This window comes from Erinaceus europaeus, chromosome X (genome assembly GCF_950295315.1).
Source record: "Erinaceus europaeus chromosome X, mEriEur2.1, whole genome shotgun sequence".
Taxonomy (NCBI): Eukaryota; Metazoa; Chordata; class Mammalia; order Eulipotyphla; family Erinaceidae; genus Erinaceus; species Erinaceus europaeus.
In genome coordinates this window covers 19,733,885-19,758,755 of record NC_080185.1, presented here as the reverse complement: position 1 = coordinate 19,758,755, position 24,871 = coordinate 19,733,885, and positions in this window count along the sequence as shown.

Here is a 24,871-nt window from a genome sequence, read left to right as displayed (position 1 = left end):
TGATTTTAGCAATCACTCACTTAAAACCCTTTATTTAATATTTGAAATTAGTCTCTGTTATCTACCACAAGTGATGGTTATACTCAAAGGAATTCATGGAAAGGTAGTCTAACCAAGCAGTTTATTTTTGCTGGAGTAGGAAAGATGCATGAAAGAGCATCACAGTGATCAAACAGTGTGAAAATAAAGCAATTAGTTTCCAAAAACATTCACAATCTAGATGGAAGGTGTGTCTCAGATCTCTGTAAACTATACCTGTCTTATGCTTAACTTCTTTCTTTTCCCTCCAGAAGATATGTCTGGCACACGCATTGGTAGAAAAACTTGATCAATTTAACTTAAACTTTCATATGCAGATTTGAAATAATGAACCCGAGAGAGAATATTGATCCCAAATTTGCACTTATAAGCAATTTTAGGCAAGAAAAGAAAAAAAAGATAAAGAAAAATCTGAACATTCTATTTTATACTATGTGACAATTTATTTTCATGAATTTATTATTTACGTCTAGCTGTATCTTATTTCACATGTCTTTTGTTTTCATACTCTTGCTGAGGCTAAAGTTAGGTAAATAGCACGTATTATTTACTAAGCAGACCAGAGTCAGGTATTTTCAATATGTTGTTACAGTTCTTTTGTAACACAAATTAATGCTTTCCTTTCTGAAGTACAATAGAAAGGAAACTTCAGTGTTTCTCTAATGGTCATTTCTATTTTTCTGTATTGTAAAAATCTATAGTAATAAACCCTACTATGATTTTAGCGTATTTTCTTGGCAAAGTGTAATAGGAACCATGATGTAAAAGAATAAAGCCATAGACAGCATAAGTTGTCTTTAAAAGATTTTTCAAGGTAGATTTCATAGGCTAATAAATACCATGTGCTTTGAATGTCACAGTAGAAAGATTTCTCAGAAGCAAATACCACGATAAATTGTTGTGCAAATGGATAAACTAGATGGGAATAAGTTAAGGTAAAACATTTAAACACACACACACACACACACATACACACACACACACACACACACACACACACACACACACACACATTTAACTATTGCCTACAGTATTATTTTAGTTAAAAATATCATACACACTCAGCTTGGAATAATAAAATTATACTGCAACACAATTACATTGAACTGTTTTGACTTTTTTTTTTTTTTTTTTTTTTTTTTAGTTTTCTCCCCCCTCTGGGAAATAATTTGCATTCCCAGCTGTTTCTCAACTCCAGTAATTTAAAGAAGTAAACCTTTTGTTCTTAAAACTTACTTAGTTCCTTCTAATTCTATTGATGGACATCCATTTCTACTGCCTTATTTTATGTTAATATCTAACAAAGGAATGCTATTAGCCTCCCGCCAGTAAAGACCCCACCTCCTTTGTTGTGGGGAGGGGGGCGAGGAGGAGGGAGATTCTTTTTTAGCCTTTTACTTTACAGAAGACTTTAACTTCCTCTCTCCACATCCAGTCTAGAAGAGAATTTCTGCATGAGATAAAACTTCCTAGGAAAAGGCTATAGCCCCCAAGTGTGGAAGGTGGTTGTTAGTTGTCAATTCGTTTTTGTTATTCGCTGAAATGGAATTATGAAATGTTCGTGGCTTTGTAGCGCAGAACGCATTTCTCCCGAGCAAATGCAAATGCATTAGGTGTGCCCAGGTAATTTGAAATGCTCATGCTGGCAGCTTTTCTGCATGAGTAAAGCTGTTTAATTAATGCATTTTCCCTTCCTTCTGATTAGTCGATTCTGATTTTCTTTGAATAAATTAAACTCTCTGTAATATGCTTCCTATAGCTTCTTGGGCTACCGTTGGCCTGACACCTCCCACCAGGAGGGCAAATGCAAAGAAATTAAATGATTCCTCTGCATATTTCTCACAGAGATTTTTCTCCTATACAAAAGACTGATTTTCCCTGTAATATGGCTTGGACTAGTGGTGTGTTCAAAGAGGTTTTTAGAATTTCTGTTGATATTCCTCATTTGTAATGATTTTCCAACATAAGTCCTGAAAATGGATGGTGGTTCAGCTTAGCTTTGTTTTATTGAGATTTGAGGAATAAACGTTGAGCAAGGTAGGAAAGAAGTGGCATAAACATTTTCCTAATAATAGCGTTCATGTTAACTGTCACTGCTTGGTCCATGTGTCAGCTTCTACACATGTCACAGAAAGTAATTTTTTTTTCTGCCACAGGTTACTAAAGGAGTTATTTAATTTGTGGAAAGAATTTATTCACACTAGAAAGTCACAGTGAATAAGTAGAAGAAAGCTTAGTCTTGGATTCCAGGCTAGTCTTGGATATGAGAAGAATTATTTGAAAACCTATCTCTGCCATTGCCAGTTTCTCTAAAATCAAGGTCATGCAGGTGACATTCTTTTCCACATGTCTTCAATATCCTTACAAATCAAGCATCTTAATAAGGATTGATATAAGGCCTCAAACTTTGTACCATCTTAGATTTTTCTTCTATAACCAGAAGAGAAATTCTTTAAGAGAATTTTTTTTGTTTCACTTGCCTCATTTATTAGGATAGGCTATAAAGATAATACAATTACATATTTTGCAAAAATGACTAATAAAAAATAACAATATTAAAAGATCATTCGTTGGTATTGTGTAGTCCTTTTAAAAAGATACTTAAGGGTGGGGAAATAACAAAATAGTTATGCAAAAAAAAAACCCTTGAAGGCCCAAGACTCCAAGTACAAGTTCAATCCCCTACACCTTAAACCAGAACTGAGAAGTGCTCTAGTCCATACCTATCTATCTATCTATCTATCTATCTATCATCTATCTATCTATGTCTGTATCTCTCTCATTAAAATAAAAAATAGAATATATTAAAAATAAATAAATGATACTTGAGATGTGTGGGTACCCTTCCAGATGCATTTTTATATATTTGTATAAATAGGCTCCAAATTCATTTTAAGCCTGTTGTCAGAGAACATTGGAGTCACTGCCAATGTCAATGTAACAATCACATTTTAAACTTTTAAAAATATCTTTTACATGCTCTGTTGCTCATTCAATGAATGCAGTACTTATAACTCAGGGTGAATTGACATGGCTGATTTACAGAAATAGATATTGTTCACTTTTTTTATTAGTAATTTAGTGATGATTGACACTATTCTGGGATAAGAGAAGTATAATTCCATACAATTCCCACCACCAGAGTTCCATATCCTCTCCCTACTATTGTTTCCCTATTCTTTCCCTCTGGGAGTATGGACCAAAGATCTTTATGGGGTGCACAAGGTGGAAGATCTGGCTTCTGCAATTGCTTCTCCTCTGGGCATGGGCGTTGATAGGTTGATCCATACCCCCAGCCTGTTTCTATCTTTCCCTAGTTGGGTAGGGCTCTGGGGGAGGTTGGGTTCTAGTACACACTGATGAGGTCATCTGCCCATCAAAGTCTTGTTGGCATCATGGTAGCATCTGCAACTTGATAAAAACATTAAGATAAAAAGCAGAACAATTTGTTTAATAATCAGGAACCTAAAGGCCTTCATGATGGAAGGTGTTAGGAAGTCTATTTTAGCTATATTCCAAGGGGCGCATGACTACTAATTTTTGACTGAGCCCAACAGCTAACATGCAGGTGAGCCTAGGAGTATTGCCTCGGAAGATGGTGTCAGAGTTGAGAATAGGACTAGAAAGCTGGATCAGGCCAAAGAGTAGCTCCCAGATACAAAAAAAAGTATATAAATACTGTTAACTGTAACCCCCCTCAATCAGATCTGGTACCCATGCCTATTTATATTCACCACAGAAGCCTGTGTAACTTCTGCATCCTCATAGGTCTGAGTTCACATTCCATGGTCATAGCTAGGAATATTCTTGGCTGTACTCATTTCAGGACCCATCTTCCTCGAGTGGCCGAGTATGTGGACCCAGCCTCCCTTAAGAGAGTACAGCAGTCCTTCTGATGTTCCACATTGAGGACAAGGTCCTGTAGAGGCCCACAAAAGGGTTTATGATGTTTCTTCTGTTGGAGATGACCAGTGGCAGTGGAAAGAGAGATCTGTTTAGAGGGTCTAGGCCCATCATATCTATATGGGAATCCAAGGATTCCCTCACTAGGTCCCCGGATGATGGGGTGGCCCGATAGTGGCCAAAAGGGCCATCATTAAAGTGTGTGGGTCTCTCACCCTTATTGAGCTTTTGTAGTTCTTACTTTATCCGACATGGGTGGACTTAGAATGATTGAGGGGAGTGAAATAGGAAGTAGGTGAGGAGGGTATCTAGGTCTAAGTAGAAAATATTTGGTTAAGCACCTTAAGGTATCTTATTTAGGTCTTTCTACTTCCTTGTTGCATTTATTGAGTCACTGTAGACTGTTGTACACATTTACTTTAAGTCTGTATTTTCTCCCAACTTATGGATACATGTGTACGTGTGCCCTATCTCATGGGCCCTGGTCTATATCTAGGTTCTGTAACTTTGTTAGGAAGTGTACCACCCGAAATGGAACTAAGGGGTCTTATAATCTAGGAAAGATTTCACCAAAGTATTGGAGCTGGAGGATTGACATCACAGGCCTGGAGTCTCTGGATGCAGTCAGAAGTGAGACATATTGAGGTGGCACTGGTTGCACTGATTGTTATTGTTTACTTTATACTTTTTTTTTTTTTTAAGTCGAGCTCTGATCAGCTCTGGCTTATGGTAGTGGGGAATTGAACCTGGGACTTTGGAGCCTCAGGCATGAGAGTCTCTTTGCATAACCATTATGCTATCTAGCCTCTCCCCCACCCACCCCACCCCCCGCCCCTTCTCTTTATACTTTGTAAGTGTTCTTGGAACAGTTCTGTATGACTAAGAATTACTTAAGAGGAGAACAATATTTTACAGCAATCCTTATAATTATGTTAAGATCCTTATGTTAGAAATGGTTTTTCTTACAGTCTTTCACCACTTCAAGTAGTTAATGAGCTAAATGTAGTAGTGTTTAATGTAGACTAGTTTGATTAAGAGGCCAAACCATTCCTTAATTTATTATTTTACAATGTACATCAAGCTAGTTTCTTCTTAAGTATCTCTTTAAAATTAATTTCAAATTTACACAAGAGTTGTCATAGTGCAAAAAGCTCCTGTGTACGTCTCACCCAGATTCACAATTATTCACATTTGCCTCATCATTATCTTTTTAAATATATGTATTTTCCCCAAACCAATGAAACATGATATCTATCACTCCATATATTTCAGTTCATTTTTCTTTTATTAATTTTTAATATGTGTTCTTAGAGAGAAGGAGAGAGAAAGACAAAGGAGGAGGAGGGAAAGGAGAGGGAGGAGGAAGAAGAAAAGGAGAAAGAAGTACCAGAGTCTGTTTGGGACACTCAATGCTAGAAATCAAACATGGGACCTCATACTGCAGATTCTAGCATCTTATTCACTGCACCACTTCCTGGGTTGCTCAGTATATATTTCTTAAACAAAATGAGTACTTTCCTGTATAATCATAGTTCTACCATTAAAACCAATACATTTACAATTATACAATCCTGGCTTCTAATCCATGGAGTCCATTTTATCAGTGGTCCACTAATGTTTTTTTATAGTGATCAAGAACAAAATACACTTGTTCTTGAAAGTCTAGGATCCAGTCCAAGGTATGTGTTACATTTACCACTCAAGCCTTTTTGATCTGAAACAATTTATTAGTTGTTCCTTATCGTCTATGATCTAGACATTTTAAGAATATTGTTTTGGTTATTTTGTAGATTATCTCTCAGTTTGAATCTGTCTCATGGTTCTTTTTTTATTTTAATTTTTTTATATTTATTTTCCCTTTTGTTGTCCTTTTTTAAATTGTTGTTGTAGTTATTACTGCTGTTGTTGTCGTTGTTGGATAGGACAGAGAGGAATGGAGAGAGGAGGGGGAGAGAAAGATAGACACCTTCAGACCTGCTTCACCACTTGTGAAGCGACTCCCTTGCAGGTGGGGAGCCGAGGGCTCGAACCAGGATCCTTACACCGGTCCTTGCACTTTGCGCCATGTGCGCTTAACCCACTGCGCCACTGCCCAACTCCCTGTTTCATGTTTCTTAATGTGTAGATTCAGTTATGCATTTCTGGCAAAAAAATATATCAGAGAAGTGGTGCTATGTTGGTTCAGTGTATCACACGGAGCTGCACTTAGTTTTGTCTAATTGCACTTAGTGTTAGACAATTAGTATTGTCTCATTACTAATGATGTTGACTTTTCAAAAAGTTATTTATTTATTTATGAAAGAGTAAAGTGCTGGCATACTAATCTTGAGACCTCATGCCTGCAAGTCAAACATTCTACTTGTTGTGGACCCCCTTGACCATGTGATGTTAACTTTAATCAGTGGTTAAGGTGACATATATCAGAGTTCTTGACTGAACAGTAACTATTTCCCTTGTTATGAACACATGTTTCTTGGGGCTGGGCAGTGATGGCACCTGGTTGAGTGCACACATTACCAAATGAAAGGACCCCTGTTCAAGCGCCCTGGCCCCCACTTGTAAGTGAAATGTTTCACAGGCAGTGAAGTAGTGTTGTATATCTCTATCTCCCTTAAAAGGTTAAAAAAAAAAACAAAACAAAACAGTGTGGGTATCACCCGAGGATGCTAGGTCCTGAAATTAGTGCAGCCTAGAGTGTCTCTAGCTGTGACCACAGAATACTAGATCAGCCCTACAGGGATGTAGAAGTTATATACGCTCCTGTGCTGACTATGGGCCTCAGATCAAATCTATGGGGTTTACAGTTAACAATATTTATGTACTTTTCCTATATTTGGGGGCAACTTTCTTCCCTGATCCAGCTTTCTAGTCCTTTTTACAACTATGGCACCATCTCCCCAGACAATAACTTAGGTCACCTGGATGTTAGATGTCAAGCTCAGACAAAAACTAGTAAGGTCATGGGCCCCTTGGAATATACCTAAAATAGACCTACTAGCTTTTTCCAAAACGGAGATCCCAATTCTTCACCTGCAATATTCTTGTCTTTAGGTTCATGATTAGTCAACAATTTGTTCTGCCTTTTATCTTAACTCTTTTTTAGCCACCAGGTTCCAGATGCTACCATGATGCCAACCTGACTTCCCTGGGCAGATGACCCCACCAATATGTCCTGGAGCCTCACCTTCCCAGATCCCTGCCCCACTAGGGAAAGAGAGTGACAGGCTGGGAGTACGTATCGACCTGTCAATGCCCATGTTTAGCGGGGAAGCAATTCCAGAAGCCAGACCTTCCACCTTCTGCACCCCATAATGACCCTGGGTCCATACTCCCAGATGGACAAAGAATAGAGAAGCTTTCAAGGGAGGGGATTGGATACAGTTCTGGTGGTGGGAGTTGTGTGGAATTGCACCTCTCTTATCCTATGATCTTGTCAATACTCCCATTTTATAAATAAACAAATAAACAGTAATGCACAAAAATCAGGTCTCATATTGGCAAAGTACAGCACACTTTGATCCATATAACTAAAAAACAACCTTGAAATATTTTATATACATGGATTTTATCATAAGCACAAACATAAAGTAAACATAAAGATAAAGTAACAATGCCATGCACATTTCTATGGCATTGGTTGAATGTGAACATTTAAAATTAGGAAAAGTTTTAAGTGAGAAAATTGTCTAAGACAGAGATGATATGTGTTGCATTCAGGGAGAAATAACAGCTAATTATTAACTTGTGATGAAACTGACATCATTTTGATTGAAACTTTTGATGGGGCTTTTCACACTTGATGGCACTCATCTAAAATACTGAACAGTCTGTACACTGGCACATCCTAAGTAGAATATGTGTTGCACACCTAACTGGATTTTTTCTTTGTTTTATTGAGATTTTAATGGTTGACACTACAGCCATTGGAACTTGGGTACAATTTCCTATCACGCCCTGATAGATGTCTGCCAAACATTCTCATTTCCAGCTTAGGGCCTTTTCCATCATCGTTTATCAATCTGAATTTTTAAGAGAGGAAGACAATGCCTGTTTATAAACACATGATTTAAAGAAGCAATCAATAAAATTTGGGTTTGATTTGAAAAAAAAATTCAGTGTGGGACAGTACATTGAGTCTATGTGGATATCCTTTTCCAACAGTGATTTTTTTTCCCTTTTTTATTTTTCTTTTTCTTGTTTTTTAAAAGATCTACTTATTTATTAATGAGAGAGAAAGAGAGAAGGGAGAAGAGGACCAGAGCATCATTCTGGCACATTCAATGCTGAGGTTGGAATTCAGAACTTCATGCTTGAGGGTTCAATGCCTTGTCCACTGCACCACCTCCTGGATTACAGTTTTTCTACATTTATTAGTTGCCATTTTGCTGTCAGAACCAACCTCCTCCTCCTCTTTCTTCTTCTTTCCTCCCTCCTCCTTATTCCTCCCTCCCTCCCTATTTTGTTGCTAAAGATAGAGAAAAGTTGAGAGGGAAAAGGGAGATAAAGAGGTATGAGAGAGAGATATACCTCTAGCACTGTTTCACTGCTCGTGAAGCTATGCATCCCCCCACCTTGAATCAGATCCTAGCACATGGTAACATTTGAATTCCACTGGGTGCACCACTGCCTAGCTCTACTTCTCTATATATTTGTTTATAAAAATGCAATCTTGTCAATTTTTAATAAGTAGATTATAATATGTGACAATCATTACTTATTTTGATGTTTAGGTTATCTCAGATTTAGTCAGTGGGAACTCTTTTTTAAAAAAAGATAAAATATATTACATGTGGTTTACTAATGCTTTACAGGATTATAAGATTATGGAAGTATAGTTCCACACTACATCCACCACCAAAATTCTGTGATATCCTCTCCTGCCAATGATAAGTACCATAGCTGATACAAAGGCCTAGATATAGTTTGGTCACTTTATTATTATTTTTTGCAAGTTCATAATTTCTGATCATCCATTTAAAAAATTTTATTTATAAAATGGAAATATTAACAAAACCATAGGATAAGAGGGACATAACTCCACACAATTCCCACCACCAGAACTCGGTATCTAATACTCTTCCTTGATAGCTTTCCCATTCTTTAATCTCTAAACCCAGGGTCATTATGAGGTGTAGAAGGTGGGAGGTCTGGCTTCTGTAATTGCTTTCCCGCTGAACATGGGTACTGACAGGTTGATTGATCTTCCATTTTGTTCTAGTAACTTTTCTTTATTGGGGGGGGGGTTTCAGGTATTACAGCATAGTTATTGACATGTGTACAGTCTCTCATCTCTCTGTGATAGGCTCCTGCAAAAAACACTTTCAATCCCAAGTTAGGTTATTTTCCACCATCATGCACCAGGACCCTAAAGCTGTCACAGCCTCCTGCCTTCCTTTTTTTCCCCGAGAGTTCTTTACTTTGGTGCAATACACCACATTCAGTCTAAATTTTACTTTGTGTTTTCCCTTTCTGTTCTTATTTTTTAAGTTCCATCTAGAAATGAGATCATTCAGTATTCATCTGTCTCTTTTTGACTTGTCTCACTTAACATGATTCTTACATGTCCTATCGATGATGAGGTGAAGGATATGACATCATTTTTAATAGTTGAGTGATATTCCATCGTGAATATATACTACAACTTTCTTAGTCACTCATCTGTCTCTGGGCATCTGAGTTATTTCCAAGTTTGGCTATTAAAATTGTCCTCCTAGGGACATAAGTGAACATAACTCTTCAATGGGAATTCTTTCAACTTGACTCTTAAGTCCTTTTGACATGCTCCTATCATTTTGGGACACTTTCTTATTTTCTGTCACAACAAGATATCCCAAATTCATTTTTGTATTTTCCAGTTATCCAGCCTTATAGCAATTTTTTTTCTCTTTGTTTATTGGAGAATGTTATTTTAATCCCAAGATCTGGAAAATTGCTTCTCAAATATTAATATAATATAAATTATGATAGATCTCAATAAATAGAGAAAGAAAATTTCAACTATAGTAAGCAAAGCAAATAGAAATAAGCTACAGGACTGACAATTTACATGATCCCTTCCACATCAATAAGCTCACATGGGTTTATACTTTTGTTAAATTTGAAAGTGCCCAAGACCAATGCTTATTTGCATTTTGTATTCTCTTCTTCACATTTTGCTACTTGTAGAGTATTTAAATAACTATAAACATTTGAATAACTGCAAAAACTCTGAGGATTGGGTGAGGGATAAGTTGAAGTACAGGTGTGATTTGAAGATATTTACTTTATTACTTGATTCATCTGAGGCAGAAAATTTAATAGTTTAGAAAATGATAGAGATAAAGGAGACTACCACTTCAGCACATGCAGTGCCTGGGATCAAACAGTTCAACTCCACTGGTTGAACTGTCCCCCAATTCACACAGAAACAATTTTTGAAACCACTTTGAAATTTGATTGAAATTTTTAAAAAATGCATATGCAATGTATAAGAGTTAATGAATTTGGAGATAAGTATATACTTGTGAAACCATCACCACATTCTATGCCACAAACATGTTAAACCTTCCAGTGCTTTTTTTATTCTCTCTTTATATGATGCTGAAAGCCCTAAGCATATAGTCTGCTTTAGTGTGGTTGGAGAAATGGTTCAATTGAGGTATCTTGGTTTCTTTCTTGTTGCCTGATGTAAAACTATCTCTCACAAAAAGTAATAAACCATCTCCCCAGTCAATACCCTGGGTCCACCTGCATGTTAGCTGTCAGACTCAGGCAAAAACTAGTAAAGTCATAGGCCCCTTGGAATATACCTAAAATAGACCTACTAGCTTTTTCTAAAACGGAGATCCCAATTCTTCATCTGAACTATTCCAGCCTTTAGGTTCATGATTAGTCAACAATTTGTTTGGCTTTATATGTTAACTCTTTTTCAGCCACCAGGGTCCAGATGCTATTATGATGCCAGCCTGACTTCCCTGGGCAGACAACCCTACCAATGTGTCCTGGAGTCCTGTTTCCCTGGAGCCCTGCCCCCCTAGGGAAAGAGAGATACAGGCTTGGAGTATGGATGGAGCTGTCAACACCCATGTTCAGTGGGGAAGCAGTTAAAGAAGCCAGACCTCCCACCTTCTGCACCCCATAATAATCCTGGGTCCATACTCCCAGAGGGATAAAGAATAGGAAAGCTATCAAGGGAGGGGATGGGATACAGAGTTCTGGTGGTGGGAATTGTGTGGAGGTATACCCTTCTTATCCTATGGTCTTGTCGGTGTCTCCATTTTATAAATAAATAAAAATGTTAAAAATAATAAATATTTAAAAAAATCTACCCATTCAATATGCAACACACTATTACTAATCAGATATACTGTGCTCAAAAGTAAATCTTTAGGACTTATTCATTGTGTATGACTGAAACTTTGGACAACTGGAAGTGCATCATTTAGTTGGAATTCTGTGGGATATAATTGTTTTTTTTTTTTTTCAGTTTTCAGGGGATATAACTATGTTGCTGATATTTGTGAGTGACAGGGATGGCTCTCACTACAAGTCATTACACCTTTTTTTTTTAAAAGAATTTATTTATTTATGAGAACGATAGGCAGATGCCTGTCTAGCTTCATGGGCAAGAGACCAGGAACTAATGGCGGCGAGGTAATACAATTCTTTATTGATGCGGGAGCTCCAGAGTCGGGTGTGAGCACAGCGGGTTAGGACTGGTGGCGCCAAACTGCAATGGCTGCCTCCCGCTCTTCATGCCAGCCCTTCTCCAGGTAGGGACGCAAGAGAGAAAAGAGAGCGAAACCAGGAACAGAAGGGGGTTTTATGGGATAAAACCGGAAGTGCCGAGTTGGAAATGGAAATGGCTAGGAAAGGGGGTGGAGAGAGGCAAAAGGCATGCTGGGAAGGTGGAAGCGTCCTTAGCAACTGTTGCGATGGTTTCAACTGGCAGGAATTAGCAATACCCTGAGGGGTTAGCATGTGGGGAAACCTTTAGTAATTTCTAAGACAAAGCAGAAGATTGGTATGCAAATAATAATACTTTCATGGAAATATGGTGGTTTGTGGGCTCTGCCAATGTTCAACCACATCTGCACAATTTCCCAATAGGCAGAGAGAGAAAGAACCAGACATTACTCTGGTACATGTGTTGCCAGGGATTGAACTCAGGACCTTATGGTTGAGAATCCAGTGCTTTATCCACTGTGCCACCTCCCAGACCACAGTCATTATAGCTTCTTACTTGGCACCATGACACATCCTGATAGTAATGTTGTGCCCATTATTGGAAGCACATAGTCAATGCAGGAGAAATAAAGTTAATATCTACAGAACCAGAACTTAGTGCATAGGACACTCTTCTAAATCTTACTAGTAATATATAAAAAACTGTCAAGATTTCTTCCTATTTTCACTAAGAATGATAAGTCCACACAAAAGTGATAATCAAGAATTGTGATAGTTAAAGACATTTTTCTTAACTACCAATAGTAATAACACATTTTGATCAAGCATGCTAAAGAAAGGACTGGATTTTTTTTTTTTGCTATTTTAGCTATGGAAATTAATATTTCAAAAATGTTGTCATGGGAAGATATCATAATATTAAAATGTGAGAGGACTGGCAAGATAGTTCACATGGAGAGTGTACTTTCTTTGTCATAGTTACAGCATAGGTTCAAGTCTGTTCCCCACTGTATTGGGGGAACTTTGAAACTATGGTATCTTTCCTTCTCTCCCTGTGTCTCTTTCTTTCTTTTTTTAAATAATTATTTATTCCCTTTTGTTGCCCTTGTTTTATTGTTGTAGTCGTTGTTGGACAGGAAAGAGAGAAATGGAGAGAGGAGGGTAAGACAGAGAGAGAGAGACAGACAGACACCTGCAGACCTGCTTCACCACCTGTGAAATGACTCCCTTGCAGGTGGGGAGCCGGGGGCTTGAACCAGGATCCTTATGCCGGTCCTTGCACTTTGCGCCAGGTGCACTTAACCCGCTGCATTACCGCCCGACTCCCCCTGTGTCTCTTTCTATTAAAATGTCATCCTGGAACAGTGAAGCAACATGAAGAAAAAATATGGGGAAACTTATAAATACATGTCAAACTTCATAAAAAATGTTATTTTATGAACTTTGTGCTATATTAGATGTGAACAAATTGTGATTTGTTTTGAATTTTTAAGATTTTATTTATTTATTAATGAGAAACATAGGAGGAGAGATAAAGAGCCAGACATCACTGTGGTACATGTGCTGCCAGGGATTGAACTCAGGACCTCATGCTTGAGATTCCAATGTTTTATCCACTGTGCCACCTCCCAGACCACTGTTTTGAATTTTAAATTCTAACTGAATACATATTTTGTCATCTAATTTTCAACTTATATTTTTGGCATTCTTTTTCATAGAGACAGCCCTACATGTTGTAAAAGCTTTAGAACCCAGAAAACCTGGACTCACATCTGACAATCTGGAACAAGGTAGGTACTCTACAGATGTTCGCTGAGTAGAATGGGAGCATGAATAATATAACTTTTCTACAGTCTTCCTGGGCACAGTGAGGATTTGAGGAAGCATAAAATCATTTGGCAGTTGGGTTAAGGTAGTGACAAAAAGCTAACTATTAGCTTGAAGTTTCTGGTTGGTGGATAACTGGGTCAAAGTAAAAGTTGTGAAAATGATAAGGAGAGATTATCTGACTTATGTCAGAAGTGGAAATTGATTTGTAACAACACAGGGAGGGAATTATGGATTTATTCTCTCATCCTAGAATTGATCTCTGTCTTTGGTAATGAGAGTTTTGGCAGATAAATACAGATCTGTCAGTTTCCTTGCTGGTAGATCTATTGCCACATGATTGTTGCTAATTAATACATTGTACTAAAAGGAAATTCATTTATAGATCATCCATTTCTAGTTATTCTCAGTCCAAGTAGAGAAAAACAGAGTTCAAAAATGTTGTATTGCTAGGTTTGAGCCCCACTCTCTATCTGCAGAAGGGAAGCTTCATGAAGCAGGTCTCCAGGTGTCTCTCTTCCTCTCTCCCTATCTATCTTCCCTTCTCAACTTCTATGTGTTCTATATAAAAAAATAGCTGAGGTTACACAGGCTACTGTCCTAAATATGAATATACATGGGCCTTGGGTCAGATCAATGGGATTTACAGTTAATTGTATTCATATATTTACTTCAAGTTTGGAGAGCTACTCATTGTCCTAATCCAGATCTCCAGTGCTATTCTCAATGCTGACACCATCTTCCCAGACAATATTTTTAGGACATCAACAAGCTAGCTATCAAGCTCCAGCAAAATTTACCATAGTCATGGTTCCCTAGGAACATACCTCAAATAGTTTTCCTAGCTTCTTTTCATCCTAAGGTCCCCATTCTCATCTACTCTATTCCTACTTTTTGGTTCCTGTTTATTAAACATTTTGTCCTACTTTGTATCTTACTACCTTTCAGCCACCAAGTTGCAGATGCTACTGTGATTTTACCCTGACCTTCTCAGGCAGAAAACCTCACCGATGTGTCCTGGATCCTCACTTCTCCAGAGCCCTACCCCACTAGGGAAACTGGGTAGGGATACGGATCAACCTGTCAATGTCCATGTCCAGCAGAGAAGCAATTACAGAAGGCAGAACTCCCATCTTCTGCACCCCATAACGAATTTTGGTCCATTTGCTCAGAGTGGGAGAAGTGTTAGAGGAAGATTACCAGAGGGCTCTGAACTCCAATTCCATCAGGACCTGGAGAAAGAAGAGGAAAAAAGGAACGACATTTGGAAATGTAACAGGTGTAGGTGTGACTTAGAAAGGAAGAGAAGTCAGGACCATAGAATAAATGGGAACTACATATATTTATAGAAATAAGTCAACTCATATCTGTGACCTTGGGAGAATTACTGCAGTTTCCAGTAGAGGGAATGGGGACACAGAACTCTGGTGGTGGGAATGATGTGGAATTATACTCCTGTTTTCTCATAATTTTGGAAATCAATATTAAGTTCATAATAAAAAATGGCTGCTGGGATCTGTGGATTCATTCTGCAGACTCTGAGCCCTAGGGATAATCCTGGTGAAAAAAATAATTGTGGTCTAAGGCCATACCACCCTGAACACTCCTGATCTCATCTGATTTTGAAAAAAAATAATTGTGTTGATCTAAGATCACAGAGACAGGAGAAAAATTGGAAAACAAAAATTCCAAGTCATTTACTTTTATTTTCACTTCTCACTAGATCACACATATCAGCTGGTTGTCAACTTCACAAGGATTTATACACTGTAAGGTGCTTCCTTTTGACAGGTATATATCAAGTCACTTACCCCTTTTGGTGAAAACAGGAAAATGGATCCATTCCATTTCTTCTTTTCCTAGGATAAACTTTGTGGGCTACCTAGAAGTCTTTTTTTTTTTTGGTATTTTTTTCTTTATTGGGGAGTTAATGTTTTACATTCCACAGTAAATACAATAGTTTGTACATGCATAACAGTTCCCAGTTTTCCTTATAACAATACAACCCCCACTAGGTCCTCTGTTATCCTTTTTGGACCTGTATTCTGTCCCCTCCCAACCGACCCAGAGTCTTTTACTTTGGTGCAGTATGCCAACTCCAGTTCAGGTTCTACTTGTGTTTTCTCTTCTGATCTTGTTTTTCAACTTCTACCTGAGAGTGAGATCATCCCATATTCATCTTTCTGTTTCTGACTTATTTCACTTAACATGAATTTTTCAAGGTCCATCCAAGATCGGCTAAAAATGGTGAAGTCACCATTTTTTATAGCTGAGTAGTATTCCATTGTATATACATACCACAACTTGCTCAGCCACTCATCTGTTGTTGGACACCTAGGTTGCTTCGAGGTTTTGGAAATTACAAATTGTGCTGCTAAGAACATATGTGTACACAGATCTTTTTGGATGGATGTGTTGGGTTCCTTAGGATATGTCCCCAGGAGAGGAATTGCAGGATCATAGGGTAGGTCCATTTCTAGCCTTCTGAGAATTCTCCAGACTTTTCTCCACAGAGGCTGGACCAATTTTCATTCCCACCAGCAGTGCAGGAGGGCTCCTTTGACCCCACAACCTCTCCAGCATTTGCTGCTGTTACCTTTTCTGATGTATGACATTCTTACAGGAGTGAAGTGGTATCTCATTGTTGTCTTTATTTGCATTTTTCTGACAGTCAAAGACTTGGAGCATTTTGTCATGTTTTTCTTGGCCTTTTGGATCTCTTCTATGGTGAATATTCTGTCCATGTCCTCTCCTCAACAGTTGTTCAGTTTCATTCTTCTTCATGTTTCAACCCACTTTTTTCCAACACCATTTGTTAAGATTCTGCTCTCCCTATTTAATAGTCTGGGCACCTTTGTCAAAGATTAGATGTCCATAGGTGTGGGGGCTTACTTCTGGGCTTTCAATTCTACTCCACTGGTCAGTGTGTCTATTCATGTTACAGTACCAAGCAGTTTTGATTACAATGGCCCTATAACACAATTTGAGATCTGGGAGTGTGATGCCTCCAGTTCTGTTGTTTCTTCTCAAGATTGTTTTGGCCATTCTAGGTCTTTTCTGGTTCCAGATAAACATTTGTAGCATTTGTTCTATTACCCTTAAAAATGTTGGGATCTTGATGGGGATAGCATTAAATTTGTAGATGGCTCTGGGTAGTATATTCATTTTGATGATGCTAATTCTTCCAACCCATGAACATGGAATATCTTTCCACCTCTTTGTGTCTTTTTCAATTTCCTTGAGTAGTGACTCATAATTTTCAGTATAGAAGTCTTTCACTTTTTTGGTTAGGTTTATTCCTAGATATTTTATTGTTTTATTGTTATAGTAAAAGGGATTGATTACTGGAATTAATCTTCTTCTAACTTAGTGTTTGCATAGAAGAATGCCACTGAATTTTGAATGTTAATTTTGTAGCCTGACACGTTACTATATTGCCTGATCATTTCCAAAAGCTTTTTGCTGTATTCCTTAGGTTTTTCTATGTATATTATCATGTTATTTGCAAATAGGGAGAATTTGACTTCTTTTCTTCCAATCTGTATGCCTTTAATTCCTTGCTCATGCCTATTTCTATGGCAAGAACTTCCAACACTATGTTGAATAGTAATGGTGATAGTGGGCAGCCCTGTCTAGTACCTGATCCTAGAGGAAATGCTTCCAGTTTTTCACTGTTGAGTATGATGTTGGCTGCAGGTTTGCTATATATAGACTCCACTATCTTCAGGAATTTTCCACCTATTCCCATTTTAAAAAAATTTTTATTTATAAAAAGGAAACATTGACAAAACCATAGGATAAGAGGGGTATAGCTTCGCACAATTCCCACCACCAAAACTCTGTATTCCCTCCCCTCCCCTGATAGCTTTCTTATTCTTTAACTCTCTGGGAGTGTGCACCCAAGGTCATTGTGGGATGCAGAAGGTGGAAAGTCTGGCTTCTGTAATTGCTTCCCCTCTGAACATGGACGTTATGGCAGGTCGATCCATACTCCCAGCCTGTCTCTCTCTTTCCCTAGTAGGGTGGGGCTCCGGGGAAGCGGAGTTCCAGGACTCACTGGTAGTGTTGTCTGTTCAGGGAAGCCTGGATTGTATGGACTTGTACCACTCGTATCCTACATTCCTGTAGATCCTTATTAAATCAGTTTTAAAATAGACTAGTAATGGATGTACAGTATCCACTTAATAGAAATCTATTTGGCAAATTAATGTTTCAGGATGTCAGTTAATATTAACGATGGTAACAAGACTTATATTATTTTTATTGTTAGGATGGGAGTGATAGAAGTATCTTTCATCTTTGTAAGAACAAATGAAGAAGAAAGGATGAAATGGGACTTTTGAAGAGGCAGAGATTATATCTGAATATGCATAACTTATTTTTGTAATTTCTCTGCTTGAATATCATAAAGGCAACTTAGATTCAAATTATCCAAAATCTGCTCACCTTTCCACCTATTTCCTAATTTTCTATTAGTGGACCTATTGTCCTTTTTGGGGGAGGGTTGTTAAGAAGCTCTCATTGTTAGTTTTGACTTCTATTTTTGCTTTCTGGACAAATCATCTAATTTCAGATTCATATTTTTCATCTGTTGGGTTAGAGAACAATATGATATCAATGGTATTCTCTATTTCTAAGATGCAAAACATAACCCTGAGCCATCTTTGATTTTTTTCTGTTTTTTTTTCATTTAATATATTTAATCTACTAAGAACTGTTCAGATTATGTTTGAAATATTGCTATTTCTCTTCAGGATCAGTACAGCATATTTCTTTGTAAAGTATAAACTGTTAGAAAACTAATAATCTTCAGTACAATTCTGATTCAGTCTTTCAGGGTCTCCTCAGTGTTTAATCAATAAAGTCAAACTGCTGAGCCTACCACTTGCAGTGCTCTAAAGTGTGGCTCCAACCAACACCTCCAAATTTGTTTCTCATTTTTCTCTCTCTTTTAAAATATTTTTAATATTTATTTATTCCCTTTTTGTTGACCTTGTTTTATTGTTGTAGTTATTATTGTTGTCTGTCTTCACTGTTGGATAGAACAGAGAGAAATGGAGAGAGGAGGGGAAGACAGAGAGGGGGAGAGAAAATGACTCCCCTGTAGGTGGGAAGCCAGGGGCTCAAACCGGGATCCTTATACCTGTCCTTGCTTAACCTGCTGTGATATCCCCCTACTCCCAGGTTTCTCATTTCTTATCTTTTATTTCCTTCCTTCCTTCCTTCCTTCCTTCCCTTTATTTCTTTCTTTCTTCCTTTCTTTTTTTTTACTTTATTATTATTTTTTTAGTTATAAAATGGAAGCATTGACAAGACCATAGGATAATAGGGATACATTTCCATACATTGCCCACCTCCAGAGCTCCTGTTTCTCTCTATCGTTCTTTTTTTTTTTTTTTTTGCCTCAAGGGTTATTGCTGGGGCTCAGTGCCTGCACCATGAATCCACTGCTCCTGGAGGTCATTTTTACCCCTCTTTTTTTGCCCTTGTTGTTGTAGCCTTGTTGTGGTTATTATTGTTATTGTTGATGTCGTTCATTGTTGGATAGGACAGAGAGAAATGGAGAGAGAAGGGGAAGACAGAGAGGGGGAGAGAAGGACAGACACCTACAGACCTGCTTCACTGTTTGTGAAGTGACTCCCCTGCAGGTGGGGAGCCAGAGGCTGGAACCGGGATCCTTACGCAGGTCCTTGTGCTTTGTGCCACGTGCACTTAACCCGCTGTGCTACCGCCCTACAACGCTGTTTCTCATTTCTTTATGAACTTGACAATGGACAGAATTACCCTCTTTGCTCTGTGAAATATCATGTGTTCCCATCTCTCTGGCTTTTGCTACTCTTAGGTCTTCTTCCTAAAGTGCATTTCCTTCGAACACTGCATTATTTAAGAGCTTCTCAAACCTGACCAAACTTAAAATTATTCTACATTTACAATTTATTACAGGGTTAGATTTGCAAGTATTTCACATTTCTTGCTTTTGTTATACATACACACACATATATATTATATACATATAGTATACTATATATGTGTGTATATATGTATATAGATATACTATATATACAATATATACTTAATATATATAGTATGTGCGTACATTTATAAATGCATACATACACAACATCTTCAAACAACAAACTAGCAGTGTTGTAGTCTAGAACACTATTAATAGGGCTGAGTTATATCAACATTGTAAAGAGGAAAATGGAATGAAGTAAACAAAATGTAAAGTCCTTGGACTGAGGCTATTGACAGGTGTCATATCTATTATTTTTTAAAAGATTATTTATTTATTAGAAAGGCAAGGGTGGTGGGCTGAGAGAAAGAACCAGACGTTGCTGCCAAAGGTTGAACTCAGTACCTCATGCTTGAAAAGCAAACTTAGCAACATGTAGGGGCATCACAGAAAGCACTATAAGAAAAGTGTCCTGGTGTCTCTCTGAACTCTCCCTCTCCCCCACTTCATCTCTCAGAAAAAGGATAAAAATTTGGGTGGTGGGGGTTTCTCATTAGAATTGTCTGTGTGTAAGGTCCTGAACTCACTTTCTGGCATTGCGAATTAAAAGAAAGAAACTGAAAGCCAGCATGCAATAAAGAGTGGCACTGGAAAAAAAAAGAGCTTCTTAAATGCCATTCCCTCCATGAAGTGCCCTTTGATTTCTTCTATTCAGAAGTTGTTTTCCTATTGCCTGGATATTCTGAATATACTTTATGGTACATATAACTATATTATGTGATGCTTATAGAAATATGTTTGCTTTTTTTTTTTGAGGTACAGAGTTAATGTTTGATTTTTTTTAACCAGACCACTGCTCAATTCTGGCTTATGGTGGTGCTAGGGATTGAACCTGGGTCCTTTGGTGTCTCAAGCATGAAAGTTTTTTGCATAACCATTATGCTATCTCCTGAGTTCATTATCCTCATTTGTCAAATAATAATTTACTTAGTACCCAGCAGACAACACACATAATAAGTATTTCTAACTTCATGACTCTGTTCCTAAAGTCTGTAAATCTTCTGTTGTCAGAAAAAAATTCAGGCACATTCAAACTATATTAGTCAGGACTTTCCTGAGAAACAGATCCCATAAACTGTTATGTGTGACACAGAAGGATGAAGAGAGTAAGAAGGATGGGGTGGTGGAGAAAACTTGGTTATAAGGAACTAGCTCACATGATTATAGAATTTGACAAGTTCCAAGGTCTGCAGTCAATAAGTCTGAGATCCAGGATCGTCCATGGTGTATATCTGATCTGCAAATTGAGAAGCTTGAGATCCAAGAAAGGCTGAACGCTGGAAAAAGAAAAAAAAAAAAATCCCTGCCTGAAGGTAGTCAGGCAGAAGGAATTCTTTCTTGCTCAACTTTTTTGTTCTAATCTAGTCCTTTAACTGATTGGTTAAGGGTCACCCACATTAGAGAAGGCAATCTGCTTTACTCAGTCTACCAATTCAAATGTTAATTTCATTCAGGATAATGTTAGAACAAATAACTAAGCAACTCCTTGTACAGTCAGCCTGACATGTAACACTGATCATTACAAAAAACTCAAATAAATCAAGTTTTATCTCACTTTAGTCACTGAATACTCTAATGGGAAAGAATGTCCAAGAGGTTAAATAAGTTAATAGATATAACTCAACAGGGAAATTCTTGGACAAAACTGTGTTAAAACTTGATGGTCCCATTTTACTTGATATATGGACCTCCTGATGTTCAGCAACTACAACCAGGGTACTTCCTGAAATGTCAGGGATAGAAATGGTGCTCATACAGGCATACTTGAATTGTGGCTACTTAAAATAGCATAGAAGCAACCTGGCATTGACATCTAAGGGAAATCACTTTAAGTTTATTGTCCCACAGTTAAATCACTATCCCACATAATAGCAGAGGCATAAGGACAGAAAATGAATGTATATATTCACTATACCTCTGGTGTTATGTGAGACAGTGAGTTAATTGTGGAACAATATACATCCACCTAAACTTATCCTATTTATATCTACCTGACCCTTTCAGCAATTTCACATGCCTTCTTTATTATGTGATTTCTGCTACTGGAAAAAATAGCATCCTGGAAAAAAAAAATCAAGGATCAGAATCAAAGTGAAGGTAGTACAATGTCAGATTTGCATAGTAGTGTTAGATCTAGCAAGTTTTCACAAATAAATGCTTATTTAATTCTCATTAATATCACTAAGACCTGTGAACATATAGAGAATATGACATGCACCGCATTTTCAGGCCAAGGATACTTTATGATTTATAGAAGCATAGTGATATAACCAGATAAAACTTCCTGAAACTGGAGTGCAATTGATTATCATAAGCACATGGGAGTCAGTGATGAAAACCATTTTCTCTCTCTATTGTCATTCTGTTGTGGGGTGAGGAGTTCATTGCCTAAGATGCTGTTCTGCATTGGGAAAAAAGATCGAGAGAGACAGAGAATGAGAGAACTTCTCTGCCATCTATGATGTCAGAGCTTAGACTCGAGACCTCTTGCTTGCACGTTGGGAACTATTCACTCACTATACCACAACCTGAACTGCTAATGTCTCTTTGCATTTGGGGGCCAACTAAACAGATTTGATATCTATTTTTGTTGGGTCTATTCCTAGCATATTGTTGAATGCTGAAGTATCACGAATGGCAGTTTAACTTGTGGTACATCATCATCCTCATCAAAAGTAGCCTATTGACCAAGCAACAGAAAAGTCTCCTTACAAGATCTTACAACTCCCAGTGTAAACGAGGCCAAATTGAGATACCCTAAGTATCCAAACTGCTGCAATCATTGTACTCTATGGTAGCCAAGTCTGTGAGGCACTTATTATGTGCTCACAGCCTAAGGGTTTAAATTCTTATGTTTGGGGCTTGTTATTTGCATATTAGCTACAAAAATAAAAGAAAGGAAAATGAAGACATACTGAATAATACAGCCATCTCATATTTTTAGCATGAAAGTTTCCAGGAACAAATTTGACACACTGGACATGAATCTTGGTTTTGAGGCAAGAACTCAAAGTACTGTGGAGACTATGCCAGTAATGCACATGAGAGAATTAGGTCTGCCAAGATAGCTAACCTGGACCGTGCATCTGCTTTGCTATGTGTGTAACCTAGGATCCAGCCTGACCCTGACTGCACTAGAAGTAGCTTCAATGCTATGGTATCTTTCCCTCTCTCCTCTCCTTTTTCTTTCTGTATGAAAAAGTCAACTTGGGACAATGAAACTCCAGAACAAACCTAAAAAAGAAGAAAAGGAAAGTGGGCACAATGTGAGACTGGGGCAAAATAGAAACATGTGTCTCTTATCAGAGGCCAGCAATTCCCCAGTCCTCACCAAGTGCTTGCCCTTTGAGAAAGCAGGCCCAATATGTCTACTATTCTATCAGGTTAAAAAAAAAAAAGGTAGGTGCTGGCACGCCTGGTTAAGTGCATACATTACGGTGTGCAAGGACCCAGGTTCAAACCCCTGGTCTCCACCTGCAGGGGGTCTGCTTCATGAGAGCGGTGAAGCAGGTCTGCATGTCTCTCTTTCTCCCTTGCAGGTCCCTGTTCAGGCACCAGATACCGGGCTAGCTTCACGGGCGGGAGAGGGACGACCAGGGACTCATAGCTCAGCTGAGAAGCAGTACAATGCAATGCAATGCCATGCTGGCTTTATTCATCTGCATTTATACTCTCCAGGAAAGAAGTGGTAGTGTGTAAAAACAGGGTGTGACTAGGAGAGGGGGCGGAGCGAAAAGAGAGTGCGAACCAGTGCAATTAAACCAGTGCCCTGCAGGCAGGGCGGTTCTCAGGTAAAGCGGTGATTATGTAAATAGACCACAGTGTTAAGCAATGTGACAGAAGGGGTCTTAGAAGCAGAATTAGAAACAGACCAACACTCACTCTATATCTCTTCCTCCCCTCTCCATTTCTCTCTGTCTCTATTCAATAATAAATACAAATATTTTTATAAGGCTAGAAATCAAGATTATTTTTCTGAAAAACTTTCTGATTTTTGTATGCAACCATGAATGTTCGGAGACTAGATTTGACCTGCAGATAACCAATGTATGTTTTAGTAGAACGTGCAGTAGGCTAGAGATCAGAGTAACTGGATTTCATGCTGACTATTCTGTTTCTCTGATTCTCCATAGGTTTGTCCTTCTTCATATGTAAGATAGTCACTGGTGCTGCCATTTTGGAAGACTGAGAGACACAGATCTCTCTAAAGACTCTGTCAGGCAAGACTGTTAACCCTAGAGGCTGAGGCCTGTGGCACCATTGACAACATCAAAGTGAAAATCCAAGACCAGGAAAGAATCCTGCTTGAGGACCAGTATCTGATTTTTTTTTGTCTTATTTCTTCTTTTTTTTTAATTTATTTAAGAAAGGATTAATTGTGGGTTGCAGAAGGTAGAAGGTCTGGCTTCTGTAATTGCTTCCCCGCTGAACATGGGCGTTGACTGGTGGGTCCATACTCCCAGTCTGCCTCTCTCTTTCCCTAGTAGGGTGTGTCTCTGGGAAAGCTGAGCTCCAGGACACATTGGTGGGGAATTCAATCCAGGGAAGCCTAGCCAACATCCTGATGGCACCTGGAACCTGGTGACTGAAAAGAGAGTTAACATATGAAGCCAAACAAATTGTTGAGTAATCATGGACCCAAAGCTTGGAATAGTGGAGAGGAAGTGTTAGGGAGGTACTCACTGCAAACTCTAGTGTACTACTGCTTTCAGGTATATATTTTGCAGTAGTTTATGGATACGTGTGAAGATATGCTCTCTCTCACAGAAACTGGTGTCTATCTAGGTTTTGGGACTTTGTTAGAAAGTGAACCACCTGAGATGGAATTAGAGTGTACTATAAAAGGAAAGGTCTCACCCGAGTAATGAAGCTGAAGGGTTGTCATTCCACACATGAAGTCTCTGGACACAGTCTGAGGTGAAGCATGTTGAGGTGGCAATCGTTGCGTTGGTTAGGTTGTGATCGGCGGATGCAATATTATTTGATATGTATTGGGAGAGACATACGGGAAAGTGGGCCCTATCCAAGGGTTCCAGGACTGGGGGAAGTAGGGGTTCTATAGTGGAGATGTGAGGTTCCTGCTGTCTTAGGGTTCAAAAAGACAATCGATAGTTAATGTTATCATCACATTATTTGGTAATTGGGTTAACTTTGAAAAGTCCTTTTGTTATGGTTTGCTGTACAGTACCCAGTATCTTGTATATAGCTGTGCTATTGGATGCTTCTGATCTACTTGGTCTAGGCTTTTGAGAGAGTTCGCATATCAAATACACAGCCTATATATTAAAAAGATTCAGTTTGTGTTTTGAAAAACTTTGAGACATACAATTGATTTTCCCCCTCTCATATTAATTAACTACTGATTTATATGTCTACATTTTGCCAGGAGTGTACATAAACACCATTCCCACCACCAAAAGA